General features: G+C 45.3%; 1 protein-coding gene across 3 annotated transcripts in view; it reads right to left on the bottom strand.

Annotated features, from left to right (window-relative positions):
• The window catches only part of LOC140069378 (SLAM family member 8-like), a 160,023-nt gene that overhangs the window by 41,559 nt on the left and 93,165 nt on the right, over positions 1 to 25,299 (bottom strand). The window contains exon 1 of one of the 3 annotated variants that reach the window (XM_072115024.1): positions 22,252 to 22,452. The exons of the other annotated variants lie outside the window; for them this stretch is intronic. The gene's annotated coding sequence lies outside the window, so the exon portion shown is untranslated. Of the gene's footprint in view, positions 1 to 22,251; positions 22,453 to 25,299 lie in introns of those variants that run through there. 3 annotated transcript variants of the gene reach the window in all.

Below are 25,299 nucleotides of genomic sequence, written 5' to 3' on the forward strand. Positions count from 1 at the left end.
CCCCATGCAGTATACAGCCTGCCAGCCCCCCTTGTAGTATACAGCCAGCCCCCATGTAGTATACAGCCAGCCTGCCCCCGTGTAGTATACAGCCAGCCTGTCCCCATGTAGTATACAGCCAGCCTGCCCCCTGTAGAATACAGGCAGCCCCATGTAGTATACAGCCAGCCTGCCCCCATGTAGTATACAGCCAGCCTGCCCCCATGTAGTATACAGCCAGCCCCCATGTAGTATACAGCCAGCCCCATGTAGTATACAGCCAGCCCAGCCTGCCCCCATGTAGTATACAGCCAGCCTGCCCCCATGTAGTATACAGCCAGCCTGCCCCCATGTAGTATACAGCCAGCCCCCATGTAGTATACAGCCAGCCTTCCCCCATGTAGTATACAGCCAGCCTGCCCCATGTAGTATACAGCCCGCCCAGCCAGCCTCCATGTAGTATACAGCCAGCACCCATGTAGTATACAGCCAGCCTGCCCCCATGTAGTATACAGCCAGCCTGCCCCCATGTAGTATATAGCCAGCACCCATGGAGTATATAGCCAGCACCCATGTAGTATACAGCCAGCCAGCCCCCATGTAGTATACAGCCAGCCTGCCCCCATGTAGTATACAGCCAACCTGCCCCCATGTAGAATACAGCCAGCCTGTCCCCATGTAGTATACAGCCAGCCCTCATGTAGTATACAGCCAGCCAGCCCCCATGTAGTATACAACCAGCCAGCCCCATTTAGTATACAGCCAGCACCCATGTAGTATACAGCCAGCCAGGCAGCCCCCATGTAGTATACAGCCAGCCTGCCCCAATGTAGTATACAGCCAGCCCCCTTGTAGTATACAGCCAGCCTGCCCCGTGTAGTATACAGCCAGCCTGACCCATGTAGTATACAGCCAGCTAGCCCCCATGTAGTATACAGCCAGCCAGCCCCCATGTAGTATACAGCCAGCCAGCCTCCATGTAGTATACAGCCAGCACCCATGTAGTATACAGCCAGCCTGCCCCCATGTAGTATACAGCCAGCCTGCCCCCATGTAGTATACAGCCAGCCCCCATGTAGTATACAGCCAGCCTGCCCCCATGTAGTATACAGCCAGCCGGCCCCATGTAGTATACAGCCCGCCCAGCCAGCCTCCATGTAGTATACAGCCAGCACCCATGTAGTATACAGCCAGCCTGCCCCCATGTAGTATACAGCCAGCCTGCCCCCATGTAGTATACAGCCAGCCTGCCCCCATGTAGTATATAGCCAGCACCCATGGAGTATATAGCCAGCACCCATGGAGTATACAGCCAGCCAGCCCCCATGTAGTATACAGCCAGCCTGCCCCCATGTAGTATACAGCCAACCTGCCCCCATGTAGAATACAGCCAGCCTGCCCCCATGTAGTATACAGCCAGCCCTCATGTAGTATACAGCCAGCCAGCCCCCATGTAGTATACAACCAGCCAGCCCCATTTAGTATACAGCCAGCACCCATGTAGTATACAGCCAGCCAGGCAGCCCCCATGTAGTATACAGCCAGCCTGCCCCAATGTAGTATACAGCCAGCCCCCTTGTAGTATACAGCCAGCCTGCCCCATGTAGTATACAGCCAGCCTGACCCATGTAGTATACAGCCAGCTAGCCCCCATGTAGTATACAGCCAGCCAGCCCCCATGTAGTATACAGCCAGCCAGCCCCATGTAGTATATAGCCTGCCAGCCCCCTTGTAGTATACAGCCTGCCCCCATGTAGTATACAGCCAGCCTGCCCCCATGTAGTATACAGCCAGCCTGTCCCCATGTAGTATACAGCCAGCCCCAATGTAGTATACAGCCAGCCTGCCCCATGTAGTATACAGCCCGCCCAGCCAGCCTCCATGTAGTATACAGCCAGCACCCATGTAGTATACAGCCAGCCAGCCCCCATGTAGTATACAGCCAGCCTGCCCCCATGTAGTATACAGCCAGCCTGCCCCAATGTAGTATATAGCCAGCACCCATGGAGTATATAGCCAGCACCCATGTAGTATACAGCCAGCCAGCCCCCATGTAGTATACAGCCAACCTGCCCCCATGTAGAATACAACCAGCCCCCATGTAGTATACAGCCAGCCCCCATGTAGTATACAGCCAGCCAGCCCCCATGTAGTATACAACCAGCCAGCCCCATTTAGTATACAGCCAGCACCCATGTAGTATACAGCCAGCCAGGCAGCCCCCATGTAGTATACAGCCAGCCTGTCCCAATGTAGTATACAGCCAGCCCCCATGTAGTATACAGCCAGCCTGCCCCATGTAGTATACAGCCAGCCTGACCCATGTACTATACAGCCAGCTAGCCCCCATGTAGTATACAGCCAGTCAGCCCCCATGTAGTATACAGCCAGCCAGCCCCATGTAGTATATAGCCTGCCAGCCCCCTTGTAGTATACAGCCTGCCTCCATGTAGTATACAGGCAGCCTGCCCCCATGTAGTATACAGGCAGCCTGCCCCCAAGCAGGGCCGGTTCTAGACAAAGTGGGGCCCTGGGCAAAACTAAAAGTGGGGCCCCAAGATAAATCTATTTAATGACCAGTCACAGTCAGTAAGAGGCTCCTTGTTTTACCATACTAAATCTGTAATATGGGAGAATTGTATAGGAGATAGTTAGATAATAGGGAGATTGATGGGCAGCTTGGTGGCTCAGTGGTTAGCACTACAGCCTTGCAGCGCTGGTCAACATCTGCAAAGAGTTTGTATGTTCTCTCTGTGTTTGCGTGGGTTTCCTCCAGGTCCTACAGTTTCCTCCCACACTCCATAACATACTGGTAGGTTGATTAGATTGTGAGTCCCATTGGGGACAGGGACCGACGTGGCAAGCTCTGTGCAGCGATGCGTAATCATAAATACAGGAATTATTAATTATAATTATTATGATAGAAGATAAATATGAAAGCTGATAGAAGAATAGAAGATTTATTGAAAAATAGAGAAAAAGTGAGATATATAAATGGTCAGATTATATGAGAAAGATAACCAGACAGATAGATTTATAGACAGGAGATGGATGATAAGCATCTTCACCCGGGAATTAAACCAAGCTGTATTAACCATTTCACTTCCAGGCATTTCTGGATATTTTGTCACATTATTGACCAGAGCAATTTTTACAATTTTGACATTTACAAATAAAATCGAAATCACAGCAAAAAGAATAAAAGTAAATCACAGCAAACCAAATATTTTCTGAAAGCAGACACTTGCCCCTATTTTCAAAATTGCATTAAAGAGTTTATAGACATAGGCGCCTTCATGCAATTTTGATTAAAAATGACACATGTTATAAAAAATACTTAAAATTTGACTTTGATGGCAAAAATGTGCTCCAAACAGTAAATATTTCCCTTCACATCTCCTAAATGTAATAGAGGGACATGTGTAGAGTTCACAAATGCCTCATATTGATATGTTCACATGAATAAATCCACATAATATCACTAAAACTGAAATAACTAAATATCTGCTTTTCAGCTAGAAATTTTAAGACAGTCACAGCCTGCAAAATATAGCAATAAAACAGATTAAAATGTAAAGGCGCCATAAAACCTATAGAATTTTGAAAGCAGACAACCAGGCGATGCATTTGGCAAATGACATTTGACCACCCTCATGTAACTTTGTGACAAACACAAATTATTAAACAAAAAGTGCACTGAAAATGTCTTGGTGGGGCCGGCCCTGGACTCATCCTCCTGGATGTGACCTTCACAGAATTACGATGGTGGCTGATACTTCTGTAGAGGCTTGTGCACCTAATTAATACTCACTCTCGGGCATGAGATCTCCACTATTTACTTTTGGGTGTGTGCAGAGCTGATAGACTTTTGGATACCAGAATCGTGTGTTATGCTCATTAACCCTGTGACTGTCAGATCCAGGAGGGTGAGCCGCTGACACTTTTTTACATTGTTTCTTGGGATTTTTCGACACTATTTGATCTGCCCTATCAAGCATCCAAAAGGGATACTGAGGCAGATTTACTTACCCAGTCCATTCGCGATCCAGCGGTGTGTTCTCCAACGAGTCGTGTGCGCCCGATGTCCACCAGGTGTCGCTGCTGCGGTGAAGTCCGCCAAGGTTTTTCCGAATCCGTCAGGTTTTCCGACGGCCACGCCCGGATTTACGTCGCGTGCATGATGATGCGCCACAATCCGATCGCGTGTGCCAAAAACCCGGGGCAATTCAGGGAAAAACGGTAATATTCAGGAAACACGCCGGAAAATCGTGATTCGGGCCCTTAGTAAATGACCCCCACTGTCTTTTTGTTAGTTTATTAAAAACTTTGCTTTTTTCCTTTTTGGAAAACGTCTTCATTGGTGCAATTTCTTTTATAACGTATTAATTTTTGCCAGTTGGTATATTTTTAATTACATGTTTAAGATGGCAGGAGTCTGCTCTGAAAAAGGAGTTAGTGGCAGTGGGTTTAACATATGGACTGATATGGACAGCATTACATGTATGAACACGATAATGTTTATACTGCATTGTCATAGGAAAACTTGTGTTCATATGTTTTTTTTTTAACTGTTTTATTGAAAAAATAATTATACAATAAGCATCGAGCACTGCCTGCAAGCGGGATACAGTATACAATTACAAGAAAAGTAAGTAATCGTCATCATAGTCAACAGTATGTCATATTCAGTTGAGTTCTCATGGTGCTCATTAAGAGTACATACTAACATATTACACATTGAAATACATCCTAACACCAAAACCTAACCAATTAACAGACTGATCTATCCACCAGCTAAGGAAACACATGACATCTTTTGTTACATGGGGTGTATTTCTGGAGCAAGGAGGGAGGGGGGGGGGTTTATAATGAGGGTAGACATCATACATCAAACAAAACACTAGCCACTTATAGAGGTTGTCTGCGTAAATTTGCCTCCATTTCATCTGGGGTGAAAGAAGTATGTGGAGAGTCACACCATGTCTTCCATACATGGAACATCCCCTGCGTTTGTAAAGCACCCGTTCATATGGAATAATTTGGTTAACTAATTGTTTCCATTGTGAGAGAGAGGGCTCAGAGTCGCCCATCCAGCGTAGGGCAATGGCTTTCCTGGCTAAAAATAGAGATTCCCGAAGGAGGATCCTTTCGCGATGAGACCAGCTCTCTTCATCTAGGATGCCAAACAGGCATATCAATGGCGTGGTAGAGAGAGGTTTTGTCAGGAGAATAGAGAGGAGGTCTGTTATAGAGGACCAGAATGTTGTAATATTTGGGCATTCCCAGTACATGTGCCAGAAATCAGCTGGGCTATGTGTACAACGTAGGCACTGGGGTGAGGACAACCTGCCCATTTTATGGAGTCGCAGCGGGGTAAGATAGCTCTGATGAATAATGTATAGCTGTGTCATTTTGTTATTGACTGCTGGCGAAACATGAAGGTGTGACTCTAAAATCTCCTCCACTACCTCATCATCTATTTCTGGAATGAGACTCTTCCATTTCTGGAGGGCTGGTAGTTGCTGGCTGGTGGCTAAACTGCTTATAAGATGTGAGTAGATGGTAGAAATTATTCCTCCTGGTCCCTGCGATCTGACTACCCCTATAAATGGATATGAGGATATCATGAGATTAGAATCAGGGAATTGAGTTTGTAATGCATGGCGTAACTGTAAATACTTATAAAAGTGGGTACGTTGTACCTGGTACTGTTCTTTTATCTGATCGAAAGAGACGAGGACATAATCCTTATATAGAGCTGCTAACGTGTGTATAACAAGGGATTCCCACCATTCCCTGTCCTGCAAGCGCGCCAGGTGTGGCAACTCATCATTATGCCATAGTGGGGTTTCTGATGGAGTGGCGGTAAAGGGGCAGATAAGTACAGCCTCTCTCCACACTGTCTTGGCTACCCTGAAGATAGGCAATGGACCCTTGGTGCCTTTGTTGTCCCTCAGTATTGACCATAGGCTCACAACCTTACCATACTCTGCTAGTCGTTTTTCTGGGTATTGGAGAGGTTGATGTGAAATCCAGGAGCTTAGGAACTTTAACTGTCCAGCTAGATAATAAAGGAAAATGTTAGGTAGGGCCATACCCGCCTGGGATTTAGGTCTCTGCAATTTAGCGAGATGCAATTTTGATCTAAAGGATCTCCAGATAAAGGTGATTATCATGGAGTCCAGGGTGCGAAAGAAGTGTTTGGGGATCGGGTAAAAAAACGTGTTGGATCACATACAGACATTTTGGCAGAACCACCATTTTGACTAGGCTGATCCTGCCTGCCACTGATAAAGGAAGGGCGGCCCATGTTTTGAATTTATCCCTGAAATATCCCAATAAAGGGAAGACATTGAGATCAATAGCTATCTTGGGTTGTCTTGTTAAAGTCACTCCTAGGTATTTAAATTTATCCATGACCACTAGATCAGACACTGTTTCAGGGGGGTTGTTGGCCCTGTCAGGGGATAAGTACAAAAGACAAGATTTGCCCCAGTTTATACGTAGTCCTGAATACAGACTAAAATCATTTATTAAGTCAATTGCTCTGGGCAGGGAAGTGTCTGGTTGTGACATGAGAAGGAGAAGGTCATCCGCGTAAAGGGCAAGACGATCCTGTCCCGTCACGTGGGGCACCCACGTAAATATTGTATCCTTACGGATTTTGATCGCCAGTGGTTCAATTGCTAAGGCAAATAAAAGGGGCGAAAGGGGACACCCTTGAAGAGTGCCTCTTGCGAGTGGGAATGAATCAGATAATAAACCATTTACAGATATAGAGGCTCGTGGATTCTTGTAGAGAATTGACACCCACTTACAAAAGTTAGGTCCAAAATGGAACCTACGCAGCACAGCCTGTAGATACTGCCACTCCACAGAGTCAAAGGCTTTGGCCGTGTCTAGTGAAGCCAAAGCCCAGTCCTCTTTCTTCTCTACACCTATTTGCATAATGATTTGTGACCTTCTCAGATTTTCAGAGGTGGACCTCCCAAGCATGAAGCCTGATTGGTCTTCATGAACCAGAGATGTAATGACTTTGTTCAGTCTACATGCCAATATCTTGGTTAGTATTTTATAGTCGTAATTCAACAAAGAAATGGGCCTGTAAGAGCCACATTCCTTTGGATTTTTGTCAGGCTTAAGAATAACCACAGTATTAGCCATGTAGAGCGATTCCGGGAGGTACCCTCTATCAAATGAGGAGTTAAACATTTGCAACATAAGGGGTAGAAGGGAGTCCTGATATTTAAGCCACATTCCTAAGGGGAGGCCGTCGGGCCCTGAAGCCTTACCCCTTGCCATCAATTTTAGCGCCTCTTGGAGCTCCTCGTGTGTCAATGGGGCATCTAGCATTTCCCGTTGAGATTGACTAAGTGTAGGACAATCCACTCCCGTGAGGTAATCATTAGTAGCGGTCACAGAGCAGTCTGTTTGAGAGGAGTATAAATCCCTATAGAACTCCGCAAAGGCCGTTAATCTGTCATCATTAGATGTAATAGCAGTTCCTCCAGCAGAGGTTAGCTGCAGCACCGTGGGAGACGCTTTATTCTGATGTATTAATTGTGCTAATAAGCTACTAGACTGGTTGCCCAGCTCAAAATATTTCTGGTGCGCAAAGAAGGAACGCCTCTTTTCTTTTTCATAAAGGCAATGCAAGTATTGCTGGCCTGTAGATAACCATTTATCCTTATTTATGGTAGAAGGATCTGCAATGTAGGCTGCCTCTAACTGGGCATAAGTAGCGGCTAGTTCGGCTTCTTCCCTACGAGCCTCTTTCTTAACATCCGATATTGCAGATTGTAAACATCCCCGTATGTAGGTTTTAAGAGCATCCCACATGGGAACCTGGGGGTCCATCATGTCATTATGTGCCAGGTAGTCAGCTATTTGAGCCGGAGTGCAGTCAGTGGCAGGCAGGAGAGAAAACCAGAAGGGGTGGGTTTTCCCTGGTTTTTGTGGTACAATTAGGGGCCTCGGCTTATACTTGGTTCGGCTTATACTCGAGTATATACAGTAATTCCTTTACTGTATCAAAGGGAATTAACCTAGCTATAAAAATTTGTGAGATAAAATGTATTCCTTTATTTTCCCAAAAGAAAACTCCTTCAACCTCTGATTCTGCCATAATGCGAAAATGTTGTGCTATTATTTATTTTGAAGATTTCAAAATTCTTTTTAACCCATTCCCAAACTTTCCAAAAACAATGACATAGTGGTAAACTTCTAACTATAAAGAGGTCCAATCGACCTGATTCTAATAAAACTATCCCATTACTAGTGTCTATTCCTACTGAATGTTATTTATTAACATTAAAGGGGTGTTCTCATCTCGTCTCGGCAGTCACAGTCAATTTTATTTATCTGCCATATATATATATATAAACATTTCTTCAATTAGATATTATTTTAAAACATTTTCCTGTGTGAAGATAATTTTTCATAAATGTAGTGATATGGTCCCTTAGAAACAAGATTGTGTCCTTGGATGCGACCACCTCTGCTGGAGTGATTGCACAAAGAAATAAAAGGTTTTTGTATATGAAATGTCCGGGAGTTACTACATGTACCACAGCCGTCCTGTGGTATTGATTGCTGAATCCAGGTGGTCAGGCAGTACTGAATGAGTGTGAGGTGGTCGTATCCAAGGAAGCCATCTAGTTTCTAAGAGACAACATGGCTGCATTAATGAGAAATTATCTTCACAAAAGAACATTTTTTTTAATCAAAATCCAATTGAAGAAATGTTTACATATGGCAAATTAATTAAATTAAATGTAAATGCCCAGATGGGAAATACCCCTTTAATGTTTTGTTTTCCTAATTTTAGTTGTCTATGTTTTTGAGAAGATCTTTATTCCAACTTTGGGCCTATGCATTCTCACATCCTGCTCCACCTATTGTGGGTCCATTTCTGTCATAATTAATGATGATGATACAAATATACAGTGTACAGCTCTCATTATTGGTATATGACAGTGAATGTATTTGGGCTGTCTAACATCTCTACAATAGGTTTCCTTGATAAATAGCTGTTATGGGGTATAATCCCAATAAGATGTATTTGTTATATATATGCAGTCCCTGGGTTAAGTACAAGATAGGTTCTGCAGGTTTGTTCTTAAGTTGAATTTGTATGTAAGTCGGAACTGTATATTTTATAATTGTAACCTGAGCCAGAATTTTTTTGATCTCTGACAATTTGGTTGTAAAAATGTTGGGTTATAATAAGAACCAGGATTATCACTAAATCTTCATTACAGACACCTGTGATACCTGTTACAGCTGATTATTGCAGCCTAGGACTAAAGTACAATAAATTACCAACATCCAGAGGTCTGTTTGTAATTAGGGGTCGTCTGTAAGTCGGGTGTTCTTAAGTAGGGGACCGTATGTAATGTATGTATGTGTGTGTGTATATATATATATATATTATGCACTGGCACTATATACATTGATGTAGGTATAGTGATATAGACATGTATTGTATGACTGTCGCGATTGCACTTTTATGTTCGTGCACCTCGCACTACGGCATCTTTTAGCACCTTGCACTTTTTCATATTTCTAGAAGTTTTATGATTGTCCATTTTTACAATTATTTGTGTGTTTTATTGTGAATTTGTTGAAAATAATACATTTCCATTGTTTATGTCCATTTAACTACCATGTACAAAGGCTATTATTCACATGTTATGGTATTTCTGCACACAATAGACGTGTTAAAGATATTACACTGGACTCAGACGCCATCTTACGTATTGTCGGACATTTTAAAGATTCAGCATTCATTTCATATAACTTTGTGTAGTGATAACTAAGTTTGGGTGTTTCCCTCTCTGAACAAAGACTTAGTGCTCACTAGCACCACCTAGTGGAAGGTATCCAGGTGGACATCTGGACATTTGGTTTATGTGAAGTTTCAGTATTTGCATGTAGCCAATAGTATTAGACTCCTTTGTGTGCTTACATCCAATAGTGTTACATTTCCTGGGTGAGAACACCCAATTATAGTTGCTGCTTTCCTAATTACACGCCTTATGTAAAGTGCCTTATGGTTTTCTATAAATGTGTCAGCCCCACAATAAAGTAGCAGTCTTGTTGCTAACTTCCTGCAAGGACAGGTCTTGTCTTTTCATTCAAGTTAGTCAATTCCAGCGCTGGACACAGACTCATTTAATTTGAAAGTCACCTTACAATGATTAGGGGTTTGAGCCCCAGATATAAATCTATAAGAAACGGCGTCTCCTGGTTGGGCATACTTTTATGGACATCTAACCATCGAGGTGACCTCCGCAAGAGTCCAGGCGGCCAGTGACCAGAACTGACAATGACCGCTCGTCGGGGAAAGTCAAGCCTATTTTTGTCTACCTTGACTGTAGTTCTGTTTCACTGGCTGAAAGGGACTGGGTAAGGTCACCTTCTTGTGTGATATTATGTACTTTGCCTTACATGTCCATATATAATAGTATGTGCACGATGATTTCGGCAAAGGATCACTTGTACGGTGACCGACAGAGACTGGACGTGACAATGTATGTTGTAGAAAAAGGTCTGCAGTGCCCTCTTGTGGATTGTTGAGATAGTTCAGAAAGTTTGTGATGGTGTTGAGATTTTTGTTCATGTAAGCGCGGATAGAATCTGGAAGTTTGCAGAGACAAATTCTGGCCAAATTTACGTATCATTCCTTCGGGATTGATGCGGCCCCGTGATGCGGAAAATACAGTAGAGGCAGGAAGGACACTGACGGGAATTTTACAGTTGAGCGTAATCTCCTTGATTTCTGAAATATTGTGTGAAGGTCTCTAATTTGTACTTACTGATAGTTAGCGGGGTAGTCTGGAGCTGTATGTATGGAGGATATCTATAGCCCTTGAACAAAATCAGGTATTCCACAGATTCCACAAAATGGGTAGTGAGCAAAGTAAGACTGTAGCTGGACACTGCAGACCTAAAAAGGCAACTGACATAGTGTAACACAGGAAAGGTAAAGAGTGGGTAAAAGGAAGTTATGAGGTATTGAAGTTTTTGGGTATGTTAGATGGTCCCCTGAGTGTGCAGAGGTAGGAGACAGCACTTGATGTAAATGGTGGCTGGCTCAAAGACAAAAGTGGCACACCCAGGCAGAAGGTTGTTTTGATGTAAGTAGAGAGTTAATGACAAAGGAAAGTGGATGGGGTTGATTACTGGAGACTTAGACCAGTGACTACGGACGGACCAGGGCAGAGGGACAGGAATCCTAGAGAGTGCTCATTTAAAAAAAAAAAGAAAAATCTTTTGGAATGCAACCAGCACCCTCTTAGACTCCACCCCCGTATATGGGGGTTAGAGAAGATGACACGCCCTACCATCTTTTAGTGGTGGCCATCTTAAGACAGTATATTCCCTTCAAGTCCCTGAAAGTTAATTGCCTATAACTCTACACTGTAGGCTGGTTGTAGGATAGCAGCCGAGTCACCCTTGAGGTGTCCTGGCGGATGTTTGAAATAAATGCCGGCAGGTGAATATTTTCATCAATTTTAAACATTTGCTAAGAGTCTTGAGTGTGCAACGCTGTTTGTTTATTTTGTTTATTTTATTTTTAAAACTTATTTGATTCTGACAATTGCAGAAAAATTACTAGAAAAAGTGTTGCAATGTCTCTGGTACCTGCTTTCTGGAGTTGAAAGAGTTAATCAGGGGGAGATCTCTGTGCAGCTGTGCAGCTGGGCTTTGTCTTATCTATGTCTGTGAGAAGTGGCCTTGAAGCACACAGAAAGCATCTGTGTTGAGTGGGGGAAACAGAGCTGACAATCTAAAAGACGTAAAGGAATTTGCTTGTGATAAGAATACAAAGAGACACACTCTAGGAAACGTAGACGGCCCCAACAGGGCGGGACAAGGGGGGTGGTAATGGACAAGGATGTCAGCAAGAACAGTCCCCCTCTTCTGAAAGCCCCCCCAAATAGAGTTAGTGCCTTTCATTGTAGAACTCTTCCCTGTTGGCAAATGTTTTCCTCTCTGTGCCCCTACATGAGGATTGCCAGTACCTATTTGCCTTTACCAGTGTAGTATTTCAGTATATCTGATGCAGATTCCCACAAGGGGGGTAAAACTCCCCCAGCCAGTACTCCATACTACACGGCCCTACAGGGAGTAGACTGGCAGACTAGCCCCTTACTGGATGTTCTCCTTTCAGTATGCGGAGGACCTACTGTTTTTGTTTGCCAGAATGCATTTATTGACCTTATGTGTTTTCTGTTCCAGAAGGGTTGCAAAGTTTCCTGAGACAAGCTCCAGTACCGCCAGGAGAAGGTGGTCTTCCTAGGCCACTGCTTCTCAGCCACAGGCAGACACCTGACAGAGGAAAGAAAGCTGGCAGTCCAGAATATGCCCCTGCTCTGAGGCCCTAAGCCTCTGCACATGTTTCTAGGACTGGCCAGCTCCTAGAGGCTTAGGATAAGGTCTGCTGCCCCCAGCCTGATGCTGCCCCTTTCTGACTGAATTGCCTCTTCCCCATTTGCCCTTAGTCAAGAGGCAATTGATGCATTCTATAGCCTTAAGGTAGCAAATCCTGTCTGCACCGGCCCTAGGCACATCCCACTGGATCAAACTTTTGTTTTATTTTGCACTGAGTATGTAGGCCACAGGTGTCGAGTCCAGGAACGTGGTGGCCTTACCAGTGGCCCATTATTAGGCCAGGTTAGACTCAGTCGTGAGGCGAACGCCCCTCATGTGTCAGTAGCTGCAGCAGCAAGGCCAGATCCCAGATCCTAGATTACTCAGTTACAGTGCAAACCCCACATACCTCGCACAGTGTCCTCACCCAAGTACAGCCCAAACATCTGAGCAAAGGCCAGACAGCTCAGACTCCAGTGTGCACTCCTGATCCCCCGTCACACTGATAAGGTGCACAGCTCTGAATCCTTCATTCTGTCGCCAGTCTTCCAGGATTCAGAGAGGGGGGAGAGAAGGGTGAGTAACCCAGATGTTGAGTTTTTTCTCATAGATGGCTCCAGGTCTGCAGGAGAGGACAGACGGTTCTATGCTGGATATACAGTGGTCAGTGGCGCACATAAGGTAGTACAAGCAGAACCACTCCCTCCACACAGGTCAGCGCAGGAGGTGAAGTGATGGCACTCAGGGAAGTGCTACAGCTGGTGGAAGGTAAAAGGGTGAACATCTATACTCAAGGTATAGTTCTGGGGTCTAAACACGACTATAAACCCATATGGAAGGCTAGAGATTTCCTCACCTCTGCAGGGACCCCCTCTAAGCATGGCACGCTGGTTAAAGAGCTCATGGATGCTATCTTACTTCCAAAAGAGGTGGGGATAGTAAAACTAAAAGCACACACAATTTGGTAACTCCACAAGCCAAGGGCAAGTATGTGGCTGACGGGATGGCGAAGGCAGCTGCACAGATGGAGCCCGGAGACTGTCCTGTCTCAGCGGTGAGTTCTGAGCAAAAAGTTTGATCCACAGGTGTTCCAGTCCCTGGTGGCCCGAGAGTCATCAGAAGTGAAGGGAGTGTGGAGGAAAGCTGGAGCCCAGATGCCTATGGGACCTGGATGCTGGGAGAGAGGGTGTGCCTGCCCAGAGCCCTGCACCCGACAGTAAGTCAAGTAGCCTACGGACACATACACATCCAAAATGGCCATGCTAGTGCTCATAAACCATAAGTGGTTTGCCCGGGCATTACTACCCCTGTCACTAGACTAGTGAAAGCCTTTATAGTCTGTGCCCGCCACAACCCGGGTAAGGTGGTAAAGACCCCACAGAATGTGACACCCAAGCTGCTGTATCCCTTCCAGAGACTGCAGATGGATTTTATCCAGCTACCAATAAGTGGCACATAGGAGTACGTGCCTGTGTGCATTGATCTCTTTCCAGGGTGGCCAGAAGCTTCTCCCATGACCAAGGCTACTGCCAGAGCTGCAGCCAAGAAGTTGGTGAGTGAGATTTTTCTGCAGGTTTGGACTTCCGGAGACCATAGAGTCCAGTCGCAGAACCCACTTCACTGGACAGGTAAAGACCTAAAGCCTTGTCCCTCCTGGGTGTAGAACAGGCCCTGCACACCCCTTCCCGAATTAGTTGTGGGTTTGAGAGAATAAACGGCACTCTTAAGTTAGAGATCTGGGAGGCCATGGAAGAAACAGGGAAACCATGGAGCGAATGCTTTCCTGCTGCCCACCATTCAGTTAGGACCACACCCAACAGAAAGATGGGATTGTTCCCCTTTGAAGTATTTTTTGGCTGTGCACCCAGACTAGACCCCTACTAGGAAACCAAGTGGAATATGCCATACAGTTGAGCCAGGCCTTGGAAAAGGTCCGCAAAAGTGTTTCTGATTACTTTTTTTTAGATCCAGTCAGAGACCTCAGGATACATAACCTGAAGCCTGGAGACTACGTGGTGGTAAAGAGACGCACCAGAGAGACAGTCTGGAGCCTCGCAACGACGGTCCTTTCCAAGTCCTGCTGACCAGTGCCACGTCTGTGAAGCTAGAGGGAAGTCAGCACGCTTCCACGCTTTCTATTCCATGCTTACTTACTCTGACTGACTGGTCTCTTCTGACTGACTGTATGCTCAGGGACACCCCAACTATGACTATCACTGTATCTATAGGGGTGACCCGGATACCCCCAGGGTAGGAGACTTTACCTACGGTTGGTGCAACAAGACAATGACCTTCTTTAACATTGACAGCACAGGTAACCCTGTATTAGCAGTGTCTGATGTGTACAGGATTTGTGGGGATAAGAGAGTCAGGTCAGGCCTAGAGGCTGGGAAAGTGAGTGCACTGTGATAACACTTGTGTATTCCTTCCTCGTGATCCCCAGGGATAAGGTTGATCAGACACATAAGAAAAGGTAGAGAATCCCAAAGGATTCTGGAGGTCTGAGAGAGAAGCGCCTAGATGACAACGTTTATATAGATACAGTGGGAGCACCAAGGGGGGGTCCCAGATGAGTACAAGGCCCACAATCAGATATGGGCAGGTCTAGAGTCCATTATTCCCCAGAGAGCTATGAGCAAAGATGTTGGTTGGGTTAACTGGTTGTATTGGGAATTATATCCGAGATGCTTCCCAGAACCGCACGGCTTTGGACATGATCCTTGCTGAGAAGGGAGGAGTCTGTAAGATGGTGGGAGTGGCTTGTCGCATGTACATCCCGGATGACATCGCCCCCTATGGATCCATTACCCATGCACTTGAAGAGATTGAAGGACTGTCCAGGGAACTCGAGAGAAACTCTTGGGTGGACACTTTGTCCTTCACTTTGTGGTTGGGGGATTGGAAGGGTTTCCTTTAAGTGGGGGTGATATTGGGGATTGTGATTTTGCTCTCGTCACTTATTGTGTGTTGTGTGGTCCCCCTCATCAAGTCCACCATGTCCCAGATGTCCATCCAGGTGGTAAGAACCATGACAGGAGAAGTCCCGGTGTGGAGGATACCGTCTTGTTGAAGAACCAGCCTGTTAATAAACCCATAAACTATGGAAACACAATTATGTAATTTGAGTATGCAGGCCTGTAACCCCCGAGTGACTGGCCTCCAGGGGATCTGGTGAAGAGTTAACAAGTCCAGTAGGTAAGGGCTTAGCCTACCTGTGGGTACCTGGAGTTTGAGGAGGTCGCTCAGGACAAAAGTTACAGGCCATGCAGAGCTCAAAAGGGGGGAATTGTTAAAGATATTACACTGGACTCAGACGCCATCTTACGTATTGTCGGACATTTTAAAGATTCAGCATTCATTTCATATAACTTTGTGTAGTGATAACTAAGTTTGGGTGTGCCCCTCAGCACACAAAGACTTAGTGTTCACTAGCACCACCTAGAGGAAGGTATCCAGGTGGACATCTGGACATTTGGTTTATGTGAAGTTTCAGTATTTGCATGTAGCCAATAGTATCAGACTCCTTTGTGTGCTTACATCCAATAGTGTTACATTTCCTGGGTGAGAACACCCAATTATAGTTGCTGCTTTCCTAATTACACGCCTTATGTAAAGTGCCTTATAGTTTTCTATAAATGTGTCAGCCCCACAATAAACTTATCAGTCTTGTTGCTAACTTCCTGCAAGGACAGGTCTTGTCTTTTCATTCAAGTTAGTCAATTCCAGCGCTGGACACAGACTCATTTAATTTGAAAGTCACCTTACAATGATTAGGGGTTTGAGCCCCAGATATAAATCTATAAGAGACGCTTACACATACATAGAGTATTTTTATATTTTTCATGTATAGGTATATATTGTTCACTACACAGGTGCAGAGATTTGCTATAAGCAATGTACAATATTGGATTAGGGAGGTACTGTAATAACGACAGCTCGATCACCAGGTATAATAATTAGTGGTATTCTGTATGTACACTGTACAAATGAGATAAGTGTGAGCAGAGCCGGCGCTTCCACCGGCTCCATAGACTCGGCTGTCACATGACCATGGGGTATGAAGGGGTTAATCAGAGCTGCTGGGACCCAGTACAGCTCTGATCACAATCCCCAGTGACAGGTGGTCATTTCTCCTGTAACTTATAGATGCCCCAGTAAAAGGGGAAAACTTGTAAAAGAGAAAAAATAAAGTAAAAAAAAAATGTGAGAATGTCCCCCAGGGGTCTTTTATGACCTCATGGAGAGCATAGAAAGTAAAAATACACACAAAATATTAGTAAATATTCAGAAAAATAAAAAATCCCAGCTACACTACAAAAATTATTGGCATAGTCGTCCCGTTTGCCCGACGAAAAACAAGGAGAAAAAGACAAAAATGCAGCACAATGCAAACAAACATATTAAAACCATGTAAAATGTAACCATCCAGGAGGACCTTGCATAGATCCAAATATACACCAGCGCCCCCTGCTTGAAAAACCCCTCATATAAATAAATTATATGATGAAATGAGACAATAATAAAGCAGGCAGCGAATAAGCAAACCAATATAATATATGAAATATACAAATATCATCAGAATCAGTCAGGGGCTGTAATTCCCATAGATAACTACCTGCAATGGCGACTGATGACACAAAATGAGTGGTAGGGGGAGCTGGAGACCAAACCCCACGTGTATCGCCACCCAACTGGCTTCCTCAGGGGTCCCCCGTTTGCCCGAGACTATACATATTACATATTACATATCAAAATGACTAAAACAAAATAGGGAATTCGTTAATAATGTTAAATTTGAGTTAGTTTGACATTTAAAAAAAAAAAAAAAAAAGCCTTTTTTTCCACCCAAATAAAAATAAAGAAAATGTTTAAACTTTTATTACCTTTTTAACTATCTGTCCCAAAAAAGCACCACAAAGGGGCTCATTTACTAAGGGGCCGAATCGCCGGGTTTCCCGAATATTACGATCACGAATGGACTGGATAAATAAATGTGCCCCAAAATGTTTTAAGGTAGCACGAAAATTTTTGGCCCTTAAACCAGCGCTTACGAAAATTCGCTAAAAATGCCGGGTCACTGGAGCTTTTTCAGGTCACGTCACCAAGGGGTTAAAAGCTACACCGGCAAGTGTTTCCTTATACCTCAGAAGAAGGCTGGAGTAGCTGAAATGTCGGGGGCAGGCACTGCACAGGCAGCTGATTTAATACCATGACATGTTTGTTAGGATAACCCTGCATAATTCTACCCGAGAGGGGGGTCACAGGAGCACGCGTGACAGTACCCCCCCCCCCTCTCTTTGACCTCCTCCTCCTCTTACTATTACCATTGGTGCTCATTTTCTTTCCTCCTTTGGTATTGCTCCCCCTCCTCTTGGTCTGAAGGAACCTTTGCTGGAGAGTAGGAGAGTGACAAATCTGTGCACCCCAGGGTGCCCAGCCACACGACAGTAATGTCCCTAAGTTAGTATCCTCTTCATGGATTCTCCCCCAATTTAATCAGAGGCACGAGAGAGGGCATCAGCAGGACGGAACGTATTATGAAACTGAAGTAGGAGAAGAAGAGGGACCAGCGAGCTTGTCGAGGGTTGAGATGCTGAGCAGTATGGAGATATAGGAGATTCTTGTGGTCGGATGACGAGCTCCCTCCAGAAGATAGCGCCATTCTTCCAAGACTAGCTTTGGGTAGAAGCTCCCGATCACCTATGAAATAATTCCTCTCTGCAGCTGAGAAAGTCTTAGAGAAAAAGCCGCAGGTGAGGGTTCGACCTTTGGGCCCTTTCTGGGTGAGAACGGCTCCAGCACCAACGGATGAGATGTCAACTTCTAGCAGGAACGGTTTCTCAGTATCAGGCTGGGTGAGAACGGAAGCAGAGGCAAAGGTGGACTTCAGCTTCTTTAGCCGCCGGAGGCCACAGTTTAGGATTCATGTTCTTCTTGGTCAGCAGCACAGTGACAGAGACGAGGGAGGAGAAATGTGGGATAAACTGGCGGTAGTAATTAGCGAAGCCCAGGAATCTCTGGATAGCAAAAAGTCCTACTGGGCGCGGCCACTGAAGTACTGCAGACAACCTGGCAGGATCCATCTGCAGTCCCAGATGTCTGAGATAATGGGGCACATTTACGTACCCGGTTCTGTCGCAATCCCGCGATGCGTTGTCCGACAAGGATTCGGGTCTGCCACAATACACTAAGGTCGTCCGCCGATATCCAGTAGGTGTCGATACTGCGCCGGTGTCCGCCAGAGTTCACCTGCTTCATCTCGGTGCATGTAAGTGCTTGATCTTTCCGAATCCGTCGGGTTGTCCATGCCCCCGATTTCGCGTGATAGCCAGCGTGATTGTGCCAAATTCCGATTGCGTCCGCCAAAATCCCGGCAGAATTCGGTGCAAAATGGAAAAATTTGGGAAACCCGACGAAAGTGCGGCCGCAGAGCCCTTAGTAAATGAGCCCCAATATATCCTAGGAATCGGAGACTCATCTGATGGAATTTTCCCCTTAGGTTCTTCACGGACCTAGAGTCCCATGTACAGCAAGTCCTCAGGCACCTAAGGCAATATGTCAGGAACGTAATCGACGTCACAACGGGAGATCACTATAAAAGCACAGGACATAGGGAACAAGCTTTGTCTAAGGCAGGAGGCTCAAAGATCTGGCGGGGTTTGCAGGAAGATGCCGGCTATCTATAAAAAGCTGGAATGGCCAGGACCAATCAGCGGTGCGCTGGCCCTTTAAATTGTGAATAGGGCGCAGACACGCCCTAGGAGGCGGGGACATGAACACCGGATCGAGGGAGACAATGCTGGAGCGCAGATAGGTGAGTGAGCATGCCGCACAGATGTGGTGGCACAGGGACGCACATCAGTGCATCTGCGATCCGAGAGGGCACCCATGACATTTAGTGAGTGGGCCATAACCTATAGAGGAACTGGTGAAGGGATGTAGAGTCTCTCTTCCCCACCCCATTGATTTTATGAGGGGGGTCTGCCTATGTTTTATTTCCCTGACCTCAACCTGTGTTTATCAGAATATTAGAAGAATTTTAGTCTCATAATTTAGATCTCATCACCACAGTATACTTTGTATCAATTGCCGCTAGTAGTTTGTGTGATGTACACAGGGCCGTATTACAGTTGGTGTAGCTCCCACTGAATATAGCCCAAACAGTGGTACACAATACTGTACTAAATTATGTTTAATATTCAAACCTTTCTCCTACTCACTTGTTAGCTAGCTAGGCCAGCAGCTAGTCTAAGTGCCGGTGACAGAAGTGACTACTAGTCTTAGTCTCCTCTCTTGTCCCACTGCTTCTCTCCTCCTCTCACAGATTGGGATAACTAATCTGAGAGGAAGTAATCCTAACATTGATTGATTGACTAGGACGTGTCTGGCAACTAGTTTAGCCGAAAGGAGGGGATCGGGTGTCACTCCTCATCCAGCGAGGCTCCTGAAAAGTATGCAGAATGGAATTGAGTATGACTGGGCAGGCACGCTCCTTCTAAAAGAGGCAGTGAGTCACAGCTTGGAGGCAGAGGCACATGCAGGTGGGGGCCTTCAGCTCTGACTGTCAGACATTGCTGGTGGGGAGCCCTCGGCGCACGTCTTTAGAGCCCTCCCTATAATCCGCCACTGAATGTACAGAAATTAAGCCATAAAGAGGAAGTCATGTTATTGAAAGATGTTAGGCTACATTCATACGATGTATGCCCGTTGTACCATAGTAGGGCGGGCATACATCGGCGCCGGGGAGAGGAGGAGGGGAGGAGCACTGCTCACCCGCGCCCCTCTCCATAGGGTAACATAGGGCCCGGCGCTGTATTCGTTCAAAAGATAGGACATGTCCTATCTTTCCAGGGGCTAAGGAACGGTACAATGCCGCATGTGTGCTGCACCATACTGCTCCCGTACGGCGCCGTGAGGCCATTGAAGTGTATGGGGGACGTATATATGCCGTATATATTCCCCCCATATGTTTGTGTGAATGTATACATGTATTTATGTGCAGTCTACAGCAGAATTCTGGCGCAGACTAAATGTAGGCCACAGGGTTCAGCGTCCAGACTTGTTCGTTATGCCTGATGTAGGTGGAGGTGACAACCAATATTCCTTGGGCTTCGTTGTTTAGTGGTGCCAGATATACATTGATGGGCTAATTGCTGAACAAGGAAACTTGTGACCTAATTTTCACTGAATGCAGGTTGTAAAAGCCCATTACACCTGCAGAGCAGATCTGTCTTTCTGCCTTTACTAAGCATTTGCATTACAATATAATTGTGTGTTATAACTTACCTTGCATCAATGAACAGTGTCCTATAGAATGACCATTTGAGACTGTAGTATGCTTTTTCAAATTTTACTTCATTATCATATATACAAGTATTTACATTTTTTCAAATTCATATTCTTTTATCTTCAATACATTTTCATGCAATACGTTTTTTGCTTATTACTGCGGCTAGCAAAATAGGTAATCGTGTGAGTGTGCTAACGTATAAGAAAGTCAGAAGGTTCACCTCTCTTGGCGTTTCAACGGTGTCTTCACACTACTCACTTGTTCAAAGACCCCAGGGCTGAGCCATAACTCTAACTGTTGGACAGAGTGGTATCGACCACCTGTTGTGACGTTTCAAGGGACACGCCCTCTTCCTCAGACACGTGTCAGAGGGCGTGTCCCTCGAAACGTCACAACAGGTGGACGATACCACTCTGTCCAACAGTTAGAGTACAACAGGTGGACGATACCACTCTGTCCAACAGTTAGAGTTATGGCTCAGCCCTGGGGTCTTTGAACAAGTGAGTAGTGTGAAGACACCGTTGAAACGCCAAGAGAGGTGAACCTTCTGACTTTCTTATACGTTAGCACACTCACACGATTACCTATTTTGCTAGCCGCAGTAATAAGCAAAAAACGTATTGCATGAAAATGTATTGAAGATAAAAGAATATGAATGTGAAAAAATGTAAATACTTGTATATATGATAATGAAGTAAAATTTGCAAAAGCATACTACAGTCTCAAATGGTCATTCTATAGGACACTGTTCATTGATGCGATTTGTTGGAGGATGTGGAGATCCTACCTAGTCCTTGACCAATGATAAAAAAGATACCTCTGTATTGTTATCAATATCTCTACATAACTTACCTTGCACCCTGACAGAATCCTCTGTTAAGTCACAGGAGTTGGGCTTTGGTTTGGGTGCATTTCAAAAAACAACACGTGACTTGTCTGTGCTGCAGACTTATCAGCTCTCAGCCCCCACCTTTGTGCTCCTGTATAATCGCCGGCACCTGCAGAGTAAGCATGAGCTGCAGTGGCCGAGGCACCAAAAAAGTACCACTACCGCCGCTTTCCAAATAACAATGCCACCTGTCTCCCCACGAAGGGAAGATGTGACATCAGCACCACTGCCACCACCACTGTCACCAACACCAACTGATCAGCTTTCCACCCCCCAAATAATGGAGATAAAATTTGGTCCATCGCTTACACAAGCTCAGGTTCTGAATAGAAGCATTTTCAAATTGCAGGTTAACATTTAGACTGGTGGAGATGTACAGCTTTGACCATCTGAATCACAAGGGTGTAATGGAATGCCCCGGGAGCAATGATGACGCGTTACCCAATCTCCACTCTCAGAAGTCAGATGTGGGGAGCCCAGAGCTGTGGTACAGCTGCCGCCACAAAGCGACTTTAAAAAAGCATTAAAACGCATCAAGAGCAAGCAAAATTCCCAATAACATCGGGGCATAGCCTGGCAGAAAGTGGGGGGCGAAAGAGCAGCCCAGCAAGCCGACCCCTCAACATCTCGGCTCAGACCCGTCTAAAAATCAAGATGGTGCCGAACACATGCTGCATAACCCAAGCACACGCTGGAGAGGAGAGTTAGATCCCCTTACCTTCAGCAGGCAGCCAGGGAAGAACGGAGGCTCCCCTCTACTCCAGACCACGCAGGGGGGTAAAAGTAAGTGCCCACATCAGCTACCTACACCAAAAGCACTACCGTTCCCTGCACTCAGTGTGCCCCCACTGCTATGATCTCACAGCAGCAGCAGCTCCTCTCCCTTGGCATCCTGCCGCTCAGCTCCAACAGCCTGGGTAGTGGGGGCAGTGTGGGCTCCTTATGATCCTTATGAACAAGAGGTCAGCAACTCAGCACAGTTTAATATAACTACTGAAGAGGAGACAGACACGTTTGCTCCTCTGCAAGCTTCAGGCAAATATATATCTGAGAATATGCTTAAAGGGAACCTACCACCACGAATCTACCTATAAAGGTAGATCGGGTGGTAGGTGGATCAATAGGACGTGAGGATAGCCTCACGTCCACACACGGTTTTGATAACTTTATATTCAAATTTCTTTTTGCGGCTACTGGGGCGTGGAGTAGCAGCATCTGAGGTTACACGAGGCGGCTACTCCACGCCCCGGTAGCCTCTTTTCTCCTCCTACCGAAAAACTTTGGCGCGCAGCTCCTCGCATGCGCAGAACAGCAGGCCCGCGCCTGCTCGGTCACTGCTCCGAAGCCGGAGCTGCACAGGCACGGGCCTGCTGTTCTGCGCATTTTTGGTAGGAGGAGAAAAGAGGCTACCGGGGCGTGGAGTAGCCGCCTCGTGTAACCTCAGATGCTGCTACTCCAAGCCCCAGTAGCCGCATAAGGAAATTTGAATATAAAGATAATAAAAGTTATCGAAACCGTGTGTGGACGTGAGGATTAGCCCTTAAAAGGGCTATCCTCACGTCCTATTGATCCACCCAACACCCGATCTACCTTTATAGGTAGATTCTTGGTGGTAGGTTCCCTTTAAAGCTATGCTGGCAGTCTTACGTTCCTCATTGCACAAAGATATCTCCACTTTAAGAAAACCATGGGTGGGGGACACCGATGTGGAGAACAAACTGGTGGAATACGCCAAGGCTTTTAATAAGTTAGACTCCCATAACTCACTGGGAGATTCCGTCCTATTAATCCAAGCCAAACTAATAGATACAGAAGACCGGGACAGGCAGAATAATATTAAATTAAGAGGAATACTAGAAGCAGTACCCAACCCTCAACTTCATACATATGGGCAGCAGTTTACAAAAACAATACTCCCGCATTTAGCCGAACACGAGCTCAGGATTGACAGAGCGCATGGCGTACCTAAGCCTGGCCACCTTCCAGACATTATACCGTGAGGCATGGTAGCCAGATTTACAAGAAAGTTACCAAAACTACCAACTCCAAACGTCAAAATCGAATTGTATGTGGACCGCTTTGGTCCTATAACCTCTCTCCTAAAGGATCATGAAATTCAATATAGATGGGGATTCCCCACAAAAATATTGGTAAAACATCAAAACAACATCACACCAATAAAGTCACTTTAGGAAGGTTTCGGGATACGGGAAACTTGGGGCCTATCAAGAGAAACCAATAGAACTGGCAAAAACAAGAAATCAACACAAATAAATCCGGAATGGCATACTAACTCTAGAAGAAAATATTGATTCCAAACACAAGTTCTATGGCGGTTTTGGGGCGGTATCCTCTGGTTACTCATGTTTCCACAGCGGCAGTTCATACCCTCACTTCTACACCAGTACTAAACAGGTAATACTAGAACTATTCTGTTTACTGTGTTTTTAACAAAACGTTAGGCACAGTTGTTGTGTTTAACCTGAGACCACAAACCTTGGTTTATCAACCACATCTTTTAGGGCTAATAGCACTTATTAGACACCGTGATTTATTAACACTGTTATATTGCATGAAACATTTCTTACCGCCATGAGTATTACACTACTCTCCCTGAATGCTAAGGGACTTAATGGCCCCTTTAAAAGATCAATGCTATGGAAAGCAAGGGAGATGTCATTTCAGGAGACCCATGTGTGCGTCAAAAACCCTCCAAAAATAAAGCATGCAAGGTTCCCTGAGATCATTATGTCATCATTTGATAGAAAAAGAGGGGTCTTAGTCGCATTTAACCCCTTAAGGACGCAGCCATTTTGTAGCTTAAGGCTCAGCCCCATTTTTTGGATTCTGACCTGCGTCGCTTTATATGGTTTTAATTTTTGAACTCTGTTACTTATCAAAGCGATTCTGAGATTGTTTTTTCCCCACATGTTGTACTTCATTTTAGTGGGAAATTTTGGCTGATAAGTTTTGCGTTTATTTACAAAAAAAAGAAAAAATGATTTTTTTGAAAAAGTTGCCATTTTCGAAATTCAAAATAAGTTGCTGAATAACATTTCCCTTTTGTCTACTTTACATTTTGATCATTTTTGAAATGTCTGGATAATATATTTTGAACTCACGCGGCTTACAAATCGAATATCGCTATTCAGAATTTTCAGAATTTACTCTTTTACGGATAAATACTGTTTTGAATGAAATTTTACATTTTTGGCATCAAAACCCCCCTATATAACCAACCCATTTACAAATCTGCACCCCTCAACCTATCAGAAACAGCTTTTAGGGAGATTTTTAACCCCTTGAGATCTTCATAGTAATTGAATCAAAATGGAGGTGAAATTTAGAATGGTCAAATTGTTCCGGTTATACTTTCATTTAGCCCTAAAATTTACACATTTCCAAAAGATAAAAATAGAAAACCCACCATACAATTTGTTCTGCAGTTTCTCCCGAGTACAGAGACCCCCCACATGTGGCCGTGACTTGTTTAATGGGTGCACGGCGAGGCGCAGAACTCCTCACAGACGCCATCTTACAGGCAGTTCTTACAGGCAACTCTGGTGTCCAGATCGGACCCCAGAGTTGCCATAGCAACGATCGGCGACCCCCCAAAAACAGCTGGGAGGGGGGCGATCGTGGGGGAAAGACCCACCAGAGGCAAATTAGAGGCTGTCATGGCGACGGATCGCCATCTTTTTGAAGCCGCAAGCAGCATTGCCGGTGGCGATCGCTGGGATAACACCCGTGATCAGTCCTAGCAATA

Source organism: Engystomops pustulosus, chromosome 7 (assembly GCF_040894005.1).
Source record: "Engystomops pustulosus chromosome 7, aEngPut4.maternal, whole genome shotgun sequence".
In the NCBI taxonomy this organism is placed as follows: Eukaryota; Metazoa; Chordata; class Amphibia; order Anura; family Leptodactylidae; genus Engystomops; species Engystomops pustulosus.